This window comes from Rhagoletis pomonella, unplaced genomic scaffold, assembly GCF_013731165.1.
Source record: "Rhagoletis pomonella isolate Grant_MI unplaced genomic scaffold, Rhpom_1.0 Rhpom_scaffold_00007, whole genome shotgun sequence".
Taxonomy (NCBI): domain Eukaryota; kingdom Metazoa; phylum Arthropoda; class Insecta; order Diptera; family Tephritidae; genus Rhagoletis; species Rhagoletis pomonella.
In genome coordinates, this window is record NW_023458561.1 from 57,037,569 (window position 1) to 57,050,102 (window position 12,534).

Here is a 12,534-nt window from a genome sequence, read left to right on the forward strand (position 1 = left end):
GAGTCTTACGAGAGTGCCCCCATTTTTTGTTTTATTGGGCGCTTTCAAGTATATTTGCTTTTGATCTTTTTGTGCTTTAATTGATGATTCTTCGTCTTTTTTTAGACTTAAAATTTTATGACTTGTAATTTGCTTTTTATTTTTTCTTGTAGCATTTAGGTACTTTTCGGTATTACTCGGTATTTTTTTTTAGGAATTAGATAGATGGATAAATGCATGGGTATTTTAAAACAAGAGACACTGTGACCTGAAAGGCTTTTACTATCTCTAAAGAGTGTCCCTAGATCAGTATGCCCAAGAAACTCTCCGCTTTCCTAATAAATCCTAAAGGGGCCTTGATAGTCAAATCCCTTATTTCTAAGGTTTTGACGAGTCCATAAACAGGGATTCCGTTAGCCAAATCTTCACGATGTCACGCATTTTCACTTGGAATTTTCCCAAGAATACCTGCGTGAAGCTTATTTAGATAGAAGAAGGCATGTATTCATTGCTTTTCTGTTTTCTTTTCCAGACTTTGCGAGTTTATAAGGATTTTCTAGGAATGTTTTTTCGGAGGATTTCAGCGTTTTCACATGACTTTATTGTTTTATTCGGAATCTTTGGAGTATTTTTTCTCTTTATTTTGGGACTTTCTGAGTTTTTTTGGGAGCCTTTCGAAATATTCATTACTTGTAATAATTTATTTGGAATTGTTCCGGTATTATTGCTGCTAATTTTTCACAGATTAATAAGTGATTTTTAAGTTTTTTTCAAGACCCTGACTCTTGGGGACTTTCGGGACTTTACGGGATTTTGTCGAAACATTTTGGAATTTTCGTAGCCTTTAATATTTTGTTCGGTATTTTTCGGGAGTAGATTCCTTATTCCTTTTAATTTTTTTTTATCTGGATCGTCTGAGAACGTTTTTAAGATTTTTTCGGAGGTTTTCATGCCATTTATTGTTTTATTCGGAATTTTTTTGAGTATTTTTGCTCATTATGTCGCGGGACTTTCCGAGTTTTTTAGGAGCCTTTCGAAATATTCGTTACTTTTAATAATTTCTTTGGAATTTTTGAGGTATTTGCGCTGCTATTTTTTCTTCGCATCAATAAGTGATTTTTCAGTTTTTTCAAGACTGTGATTTGAGACTTTCGGGACTTTGTGGAAATTTTTCGGAGGCTTTGGAGGTGTTCATTTCTTTTAATATTATTTTTCAGTACTTGTGGGATTTTTTTCGGAGCCTTACTATTTTTTGGGTATCTAATCCTGATCTTTATTTTTTTTCATCAATTTGTGTTTTCTTCTTTTTTCCAAGACTTCGCGAGTTTTTTTTTAAGTATTTTCTTGCAAAAAATTCGGAACTTTTCGTGATTTTTAGTATTTCACTCGAAATTCTTTTTGAAATTTTTTATTAAAAAAATTGGTAATGAAGCGTTTAAAACAATAAACAGTACACAACTTAAACCGTTTAAAGAAAACAAAAATAAAAATTATAGACACAAAAAATAAAAGAAATTAGACCCCAAAACACAAAACATTACCTGTTTTATGCAAAAATGTGCTGCACATATTTTCTTGAAAACTTTTGAGATCACCAACAAAAAATAGAATTTAACATAAAAAAAAACAAACAAATGCAATTATACAAATTATGGAAAAATAATAGAATGTGTAGCGCAAAAATTAGTGTTGATATGTTAAGTGTCGTTAAGTGCTTAGTGAAAAAGAAAAAGGTAATCACCAAATCTTAATAGAATCTGTACTGATTTGTGTATAGTAAGTAAATACATAAATATATATGTATGTATGTAGAAATATGTACATATGTATGTCTAAGCGTAAGCAAGCAAGAATCTTCATCTATTTTCCTATAAAACATACAAACAAACATACACACACACACAAAATAAATACATACTTATATACATATGTACATGCATGCAAGCGTATAAATAATTAAAGATACAGCAACAAAAAGTATGCAATTAATGCGACTTAAGTACAAGGAGTTAAGCTCACAGACATTTTTAAAAATGTACTTTCATTTAAGTTGTAATTACATTGTACATACAATGCATTCGAACTTTATTTTATTTCAAAAAATTTCCTTTTTAGTTTTAATTTGTTAATCAAATTCAGTTATTCTTATTTTTTTTAGTTCATTCAATTTCAACCATTAAGCCTAAGTTAAACGTCCTACATGCGAGCGACTTCTGAAAGCTAAACCATTCCGACTAAATATTACATATCGACGGCTGAGTGGAAGTTCGACCTACCTCGGCAGCCGCTTCGAAAACGCTCTATTTCAGAAAATGGTTCAAGAACGCGCTACTTCAAAAACCGGCTGAAGAACGCCCTATCTCAGAGTTTTGTTCAAAACCCGCTCTATCTCAACTGACATATGTATATTGAAAAAATGTTGAGATGAGGCGTTTTTGAAACGGCAGCTGAGATAGGGCGTTGTTGTACCGAATTTTGAAATAGGGCTTTCTTCAATCAAATTCTGAGATAGGGCATTCTTCAACCGAATTCTGAATTAGGCAGTTCTTACAGGACGTTTTCGAACCGGTTACCGAGATGCGTCGACCGCGAAAATATCTTATCAGAAATGCTCGTAGATCATTTTCATAAGCAATTTTGAAAAAAGAAAACATTTCACTTACATCATTTTTGCGGTTAGGGCACGAGATATTTGATGAAGTTAATTTTCTACTTACTTTTTCTAATTTTTATTTTTTTGATTATTGGCTTTATTTATAAAGCGGCAATTTCATAAAAATGTTCGGTTTATGAATTTGGCTATTATTATATACATACGTAGAACATATAACTTTATTAAAGTTAAGTTTTTTGTTTCAATAACCTGATTTCTGAGATTTTCTTTTGTGTAAGATTTGTATAATATTTTATTAAACGTGTTTTGAATCTCCTTTATTTTATTTTTATCTATTTTTTAATTAATAAGTAAATGCTGGGAGTTCTATCCGGATTTTTGGAATATTCGGATAATCTTGTTATACGAATATCTGATTAACCCGATATCTGGTTGTCAAAGTAAGCGGATAATAACCGGATATTCGGATAACAAAATAAACGGATATTAGCCGCATATTCGGATAACAAAATTTATGGATATTAGCCGGATACCCGGAAAACAAAACAGGACGGATATTAACCGTATATCCGGATTTTATCCATATGCATCAACATCCGAACGGATATCTGAATATACGGATAGTCTCAGCTCTATGCATAATTGTACAGTGAAACCTCGATATAACGAACCTTGACAAAACGAAAAGCTCAATATAACAAAATGTTTGCTGTGTCCTCAAAAATACTCAATTTTCCATACAAAAATTCTCCAAAGAAATAACGAAGAAATTTCGGCCATGAAATTTTGGAATATATGTAAGTACATACATCTGTACATATGTATGTATGCCTCTACAAAGCAAAGTCTGAATATGTTGACGGTAAGAGTTCCGTTATAAAAAAATACTTATAACGAAATTTTCCAAAAAAAATGAAATTTTTCAATCCCTTCATCATAGTTGTATCGAGGTTTCACTGTACATGTTTTTAAATAATTTTTATTTTTTTTACACTCCGAACCATTTAATCACAAAGTATAAAACAAATTCCGTTACCGTTTTGGAAACAACTCAAAAAGTGCAAAAGGACAATTTTTTCGACAATTAAAACTTGTGTAGAAAAAATATATTCAAAAAAAAATTCAAAACAATTATTAAATAGTTAATGATTAAATATTATAAAAAAAAATTTTACGAACAAATATAGTTTGCAATCAGTTGTGCAACAACTATCGACACATAATAAGCTCACCAAATCACAAATCATTATGCAATAAGTACATGGAAATCTACATTTTAATAAAAAAACATAATAATTCCACTGAAAAAATTCAATAATAAATTCTGAAAACTAAAACACATGAAAAAATGCAGCAAATCTTAAAAGACAGCAGGATTATAAGTATGTATGTACAGGATTATGTATGAAATTGAAAAGAGTTCAAAACAGTTCTTGTGAAGCGATTAAGAAGTGGCAAGGCGTACGAATGCAAAAGCGTAACTGTACAATAGTACTTACTGTAATTCAAAGAATTCTTCTTAGCTTAATTTACGTTTCATAAATGTGTATTAAGTATAAAATGCAAAGTATTACAAATAAAAAAATAACACAAGCATACGCAAAAAAAGTATTAGTCATAGCAACAAAATAAAAAATTGAAATTAAAAGTAAAAAATTTAGATTCGCAATAAGCGTGACGGCATTAATTAAGTTATTCGTATTCGTAAAATTTAGACGAATAAAAAAGATATATATACTGTATAAACACGTTCGTACACCAAGTAAACACGCCCACTCAAAAATAAAAAATAAAATAAAATAAAAAAAACATTAACCAAAATCTATGAGCAAATAAAAAATAATAACAATAAAAAAAAACACCCAAAGAACTGTTGATTTCCTCTTCTTGGTATTCGTAATAACCTACATTAACGACAAGTGAAAATTAAAAACAACAAAAAAGTGTTTAAAAATCCCAACAAATAAATTTGCGAAAAACGTGAATGAAAAAAATTAAATTATGATATTAAAACAAATTAAAAAACAAAAACAAATAAAATTATTTACACAAGCTTTTTATATACAACAACAAAATAAATATATATATATATATATAAAATATCTTGAAGTATGTAATTAATATTATTAAATACGAAAATAAGCAAATAAATGACGAAGAAAGCCGGCGTGTTGAGCGATTTTCAAAGTAGCAGGCGTTGTATAACTGTTGGGAGTTATTGTACTCAACAGCAGCAGTCAACAGGAAGCCTCGCTGCAAAAGAAAATAAAAAAATAAGTATAAAAACGAAAACGAAAAACTCAAATAAATGAAAGGTTTTAAGTGGATAAATAAAGAAAATAAACGAAACTATGTTTTTGTTTTTTTGTTGTACTCCTTAGAACCCAAGTTTTGGGTATAATGCAATTCGCATTCTGAAGCCATGATTGTTACTGCCGTCCCTAAATCGGCGCGCCAAGCGTCAAACAACTGTCAAAACATCCTCATACCCAACGTGCTAATTAAAGGTTAAGGAATAAGACAAGGTGTATTAAACAAGGTGGTGTTGGGGCGACAGCTGAGTTTTTCGCCGTGGAGGCCATTACGTCAAAATGATGTGTTTGTTGTAACTCATACCAATGACAGTACGGACATCAGCGTATAATTTGTTAGTGTAATTTTTTACTTATATACGGCCAACACCACCTTGTTAAATACGCCTTGGAATAAGACTTAGATAAAGACCAATACAAGAATAAAGGTAAAAGGTGAGTACGTAAATAGATAAAAAAAAGATGCGTAAGCACAAAGGTGAAGGGGAATATGTAGATGAATAAAATGATAAACATAAAGGCATAATTCAATAATACAAGGTTCGATAAACTGACAGTTGTCTCTCTCGCACCGCTCCCTTAGCAGCGGCCCGGTGTTGCTTCTTTGCAAATTTGCTTGGAAAAAGTGTAGCTTTGGTGTGAAATAGAAGTATAAGCTTTTGTGCAATATGCTTTTTTGTATAAGCATATTTAACTGATAAAAACATAAATTGTTTTTAAATTGGAGGTTTACATCAATCTTATAGTAGTTTTATTTTAATTTTGAGTCTTTTTGCAGTTTTTAAACAGCTAAATAGCACATAAATAACGTAACTCACATAGATATATCAATATTACGTTCAATATTTCGTTTAAAATGCCAGATTTCCTGCAAATACATTTGAATTTACAAAAGCAATGTCACTACTAATTGAGTACTTTTTTACTACCATTTTCACACCAAGAGATTTGATTCCTCCCCTTTCTCCGTCCTTCGTAAATGCAACCTTTTGTAAGGGAGTGTCAAACCGCGGCTGTCAATAATTATCTAATCTTGTATTATTGAATCATGCATAAAGGTAAAAACAAAGATAAATATTAAGAAAAAGATGAGGATACCGCTAAAAGTAAAGAGGAAGGTAGAAGAAGAAAGATTAAAATAAAGCTAAGGATATAGATAGAGACAGACTCAACCTGGGAACTATTTATCGATATTTTTATAAATATTTTTTTCGATTTTGATATCAATCTTGTTATCAATAATTTTATAGGTTTTTTTATCGATATTTTTTACTGATAAAAGGAAAGGGGACGAAAGATTATAATAAAGGTAATTATGAGGAAAAATTTCCAAAAAAATGAAAGCTTTTTCTTGTTCTGACAAATTACTACAAGCCTCTTTCTATAAACTTTTATTTTGGTTTTATCGTTTACGAGCCTTTCTCTAATACCAACTGCAATAAGTTTGTTGGATTTTACCTTAAGTTAACGAAAGTATAAACTAATTAAACATTATAAACAAAAAAAGGTTAAAAAAATAATACCTGTTATGGCCTTTCTACATTTCATTAACATAACGTATTTCTATCAACTAGAGTCTCAGCAGCTTGTAGTGAATCATCTGCGACGGTTGACGTTCCAACACAATTCATACAAGTGAAAGAGGAACTCTTCATGCCACAGATTACTCAAATCCCAGCTCGATAGAAAATCAAATGCTTAATCAGGAAATTACTGAGCAGAATGAAAATGGCTCGACACTGGACCAAGAGGTTAGGCATTCTAACCAGGGCTGCACAGTCTCATCCAAAATTATACCGGCGTCAGAGGTTCGGACGCATTTAGAAACGGAGCAAACCTTCACTATACAGTCATATTATTTCGAAAAAACAGTTTCACAAAATGAAATAATTGATTTATTCTTTAAAAGTATTAGAGTAACGGTTGAAATCTTCCGACCTATATGTATGACAAAGTCGAAAATGCACATATTTCAGGAGGTCAATGAACTTGAAATGGTAATGTATGAAATGGAGAGTTGAGGAGATTCAGAACTTAGTGTGTTTGAAACCATTTAGCGATCAACCCTATATGTATCAATGAAAGAATGTCGTAAAGATTGTTGATTAAGCTAAGAGAAAGTATTTGTCACTCTTAACGAAACTTTATTTTTTATTTTGGCTATTTAATGTGAAATTTAATAAAACTTAATAATCGTAATAAGGAAGCGAAATTCCAAATGGGTCTCCCTCTTACATTAAAAGAATCCTTAAATTTTTAATAATTAAAAATTACTTGAAATCTGGATCCACCGAAAATTATACTTTCTCATCACTACTCACCAGAGTGTCCGAATTGGGCGATTTAGCGTCAATTTGGCGATTTTTTTTATACTTGCGGGAAAAAATTTAGGAAACCGTCTTTGGCGATTTTGTGAGTTTTTTACCTTCAAGTCCACTTTTTGTGCGCTACCATGTAATGCGTAGAAAAGTAAGTTGTGGAGTTAAAGCTTTAGTTTTGATATAGCAACACTTATTATTGTTATCGCTTTTATTTAAGCCAATATTTGACAGCCATTTGTGACAACTCCCGCTGAATTTGAAATTTGCAATTTTATAATAGCTGAACTCGCCTTATAAAAGCTTTTATTTTATTTTTAACGCCGAGCGAAATTTGGCGATTTTTGGCGAATTTTTTTCCGAAATGGATTTTTCTTTTTAAACAATCTGGACACCCTGTTAATCGCTCCCAATGGCATTGCCAGCTCGCATAGAATTGATTTTTACACAGCGAAGTTCGCCGGATGCAATCAAATTGGAAATATTCGCCATTGGCGTGAAAAATTGCAAGTGGCGTTGTTCGGTCGGTCAGTTGTCGGGAGTTGATGAAGTGTTAATTTGTATTTAATTGGAAAAACCATTAAAAAATATACAATAAGCCAGTAAAGTGGAAAGGATATTGATTGCAGTACAAGAAAGTGTGTGCAGAAGGAAGATTGTGGGTGTGCGATGCGGAGGTCTGTGAGAAGGCTTCGTTGCTCTATTGCAAGTTGGACAATTGGGTTGAATATAAGCCACTGTGGGTTGATTTATATATCTATTGCAAGTTGCACAGTTGGGGATTAATACGCCACCGTGGGATGATTAGATATATCATATATTAGCAAAGTGTATTGATTTATACAAGGCTTGCCCGGCAACAACCAAACGCCCAATCAGGCGCTTGCAAAGAGGAGCGAGCAAATTGCACCCCATTAGTATCGATGGGCCTGGCTAGTACACATGCAATTTAAGTAAAGATTATACTGAAGCTGCTAGAAACGGTTAATGAGAGTTATAAAAAGTTAGTAATTAGGCCTGTTTGAGACTGAAAAGTGTTTAAAAAGGTTAAACGAAAAACGAACCGAAGATGTGTGGCCCAAGAAGCAATTCTAATGCACCGCTGCACAAATGCAGTTAAGTATTGTGGGTATTTGGGGCAATAAAACTTAAGTTTTTTTTAGTTGAATACCAAGAGCAATATTATGTAAAAAGAAACTTTCGTTTGTTGAAGATATATCGCAAAACTACAAGCTGAAATAGAATTTTCACTAAAATGGACATTGAAAAATCGATGTACTGCATTTTTCATGTTTCTTTTATATTCGCCTGCCAGCGGTTCGCCATTTTTTTGTACTATGCCTCTGTGGCAGCAACAACAAAATTGACAAGAAAAGAAAACAAAGTGGTAAATGAAAATCAGCTGTGAGTGGGAGAGAGCACTTGCAGGAAAATATAAATAACAAAAACAATGCAATTAAATTTTAAATGAAAATGATGCGAAAGCCGCTAGGTGTCAACAAAAACAATAAAAATTATATACATACATAATTTTAAATAACCCGTTGAATTAACGGAGATTTCTGGAAAAATCCAAAAGAACTACGAAAAAAGACATTCCAGCTATAATTTGAGCTCGTATATAAATATTTGGAGTTAACATTTTCAAAATATAAACCTTTTGTTGATTTTGATAATTGTGTTACAATTCCTATGATAATGCTCGTGTTCTATTCGCTTGGCGTGATTAGTGGTGATTCGAAATGCTTATAAAATAATTGATTTATATATATTGTTGTAAAGAAGCAAACTTAGCTTGCAGCCTATGCATCAAGTACTTGTTTAATCAATATCGAAAGGGCTGCTATATTTATGGTGCACGATGATTATCAACGTTTTGCAAAATGTACTTATGTGCAATAGTTAAAGCAGTTATGTTGCAATGTGTACTTTCGTTTTTGCATTAGGTAAGTCCTTATAAACTTTTATTTATAGTTATATATGTGTGTACATATGTACATTCTTGTAAAACTCTTGACCTCATGATAAAATTGATTTATTTTTGCTAATTGAAAGCATTTTGACTTTCTTCGACAAATCATATGTTTTCTCCCTCTTGCTCTTAGTTGCTTCGGTTTTTTGTTGCATTTGCAAATAAAGAGAAACTTTGTTTTTGTTTACTTTTTCACTGGCGAGCGCTCATTCTCCGGCGAATTCGGCGTATCAGCTGCTAATGTCAAAATTACTTGACATTTATTTGTTTACGTACGTCAGCAGTGCTGCCATGCTGAAATAATCTACTATCAATACCAAAAAAATTGTAGCCCATATGGATAGGCAACGTTTATAAAAAAGAAAAACGGTTTTTTGATTGAAAAATTTAATGATTTGATTTATTTTTAATGATTTGAAAAACTGTTTTTTTATTCAGGTTTTAAACCGTTTAAAACCCTGTTCCTTTTGGTTTACCAAAAAAAATCCGGATTATAAAAGCACTGCAAAAAATTAGAAAACATCGATATCGAATTAAATTACATTTTCAATTACACTTATTACTTACTGCTGTGCAACGCAAATCAATTACAGTAATATTTTTGCTATATTTTATATAACAACTTTCAAAATTACGAAATATAATAAAGCGTTGGATATATTTATACAAAAACAAACTTCATTTCATAAAAATAAACTTAAATTTATAGATAAATACATATGTAAGTATGAATTTAATTATAGGCAGGTTCTGCAATTCACTTCCGTGTGAGTTTCAACCCCTGGAAATTTGAAATAAAAGCGAATTAGAATGAAATTCACTCGCAAGTGAATTGCATAATCTGCCTGAATAACGACTTCAAAATTAAGTGTTCGGTGATTTATTTTCAATAAATGCGCCCTCATAATTTGCTGGCCAAATGGCTTTAGAGAGCCCATTTGCAATGTCAAAAAAGTGGGGGAATTGAACGGAAGTGGTTTTTGCTAAATGTATGCTCATACATATGTACATACATACATATGTATATAAACAATAAACGCAAACAAATGAATACGTATATACATAGTTATGTATGTATGTATACTCATTATTGTTGCTGCAGCGGCACCCTTCCATCAAAAAAATAATAATTATGCACATATGTATGTACATATGTATTTAGTGTCTGATCGAAGCTGGAATTTTTGCCGAAGCCGAGTCCTAATATTAGGTACTGTTCGAACACCGAAGCCGAAGCCGAACATTACAATTAAGTTCTACGTTTCAAAAATAATAGGTCTGTGATTTTATATTTCGTAACAAATTATTTTTTTTATTTTTTAAATAATAGGAACACCTTACAAACATACATAGTTGAAAAGAAAAACAAAAACGGCAAAATGGTGCAGTCTTAGCGTTAAAAACATTTTAAGGACCTCAAACTAAGAAGCTTTATGTTATGTACAAAAAAAAAAAAGAAGTTTGTCTGTGTTTTCTCCTAAAATCATACGATTTTCCCAATTTTCTAACACTTCTCGATACCTTCGAAAGCAAAATTCTGTTCGACAGAAAATTTGATAGATACTTAACGAAAATTTCGACACGGTTGCATAGCTCATAATACGAATTTCACTTTCGATCTTCGATAACCAGCCAAGATGGAAAATCGAATTCGATTCTTAATAAGGGCCATATTGACACTACGTAGAACAAGTGGTTGATCTAAATATTCATTTATTTCAATTGCAAAAATAGTTTTAGTTTTCGCTCTGCGTGTAATTACAAAAAAATGATCTAAGGTGGGGTAGTACAACAACGAAAAGGCAATACTAGAACTGGGTATTTGAGGCCAATGAACTTTGCAAAAAAATTAAACTGTCTACATTTTAGAAACTGATTCAAACTGTAGACATTGCGAACTTTTAATAAGGCGATCCCTACGTTCGGCCAACAAAAAATTATTATTTTTTTTTCGAAATTGTCTTACGAAAATTCTTAAGACTCAGAGGTATTACGTGCACTTTTTTTCTGGTACGGTCTAATGCAAAACTCATGCATTCATTACAGTGGTAAGTGGTTCAGGTCCTCAAAAAAATTATTGCCCAAAAATCGAAAGCGTTTTCTCTTTGTAGAGCCTAACCTAACAGCCACGCGACCAATTGACTCGTGTACCGTTGGTATTACCGTAAGAAAAAATGTGTTACGATCATCGAGCACCTTGATACTCTGCAGTCTAGATTAGTCCGCCTGTTGTTAGTAGCTTCTTTGAAATTCTCTTCAACTTGTAAAGGCTGGACTCGGTTCCCCAAGCCTTGTAGAAGACTTTCTCGTCTTTATTTCCCGATGCACCACTATGTTCTAAAACACAAGAAAAAGGGACTAGTAAGCCCAAGACAGAGAGAGAAAGAGCCCAAGAGGATGTAGCCATTTTGGAAATTCCTTAACTTAAGTATGTATAGATATCGAGTTAGTCCGGCTTGAGTGTATTCATTGCAGACAGAATTCTATCGATGGCTGAGTGGAAGATCGACCTATCTCGGCAGCCAGTTCGAAAACGCTCTATCTCAAAAAACTTTTCAAGAACGCCCTATTTCAGAATTCGTTTCCAAAACGCCCTATCTCAGCTGCCGATTCAAAAACGCCCTATATCTGCATATTTTCAATACATTTTGAAGTGGGATAGGGCGTTTTTGAACCGAATTTTGAGATAGGGTGTTTTTCAATTAAATTCTGAAATAGGGCGTTCTTGAAAAGTTGTTTGCAGTTTTCAGTATCATTAAATGCGCCTAAGCAATCTTTTGTTTCGCTGCTTTAGAGTGACGCGCGCAAAACTTATAGAAAAGAAGACACCAGCTAAGCACTGAAGTTAATAAAATAAAGCCTACGAAAAGATAAAGATCCAGCGCGTGCGAGACAAAGTACGATAAGTGCGCCGCATCAGCTTTAGTGAGAGGAGCGCCTTTCGTTTGGGCGACATATTCCACCCACCAGATGGCGGTTTGCAGCGCAGTTTTTGGCCGATGTTTGTAGGAGAACGCGATCGCTTTGGCGTTGTCCATGTATCTGAAAAAAGGGGGGAAAAACTCGTATTACATAAAATTTCACTACAGATGCGCCACTTAACTTACTGCTTGTGCAGCACCCCCTTAACCGATCTGAGCACTGCATTTTCCGTGATATCCTCATAGCGCAGCACTACACCCATACCGCGTTGTTTTATTGCCGCCGCATTCAGGAATTGATCGCCAAAAATGGGTGTGGCTACAACGGGCACACCACAATAAGCTGCCTCAGTGCAACCCATTAGGCCGGCATGTGACATGAAAACTTTCACATTAGGATGACAGAGTATGTCGCGTT

General features: G+C 32.8%; 1 pseudogene; it reads right to left on the reverse strand.

The window, feature by feature from the left end:
• Window positions 1-11,925: 11,925 nt before the first annotated feature.
• The window catches only part of LOC118743150, a 4,749-nt pseudogene continuing 4,140 nt past the window's right edge, over window positions 11,926-12,534 (reverse strand).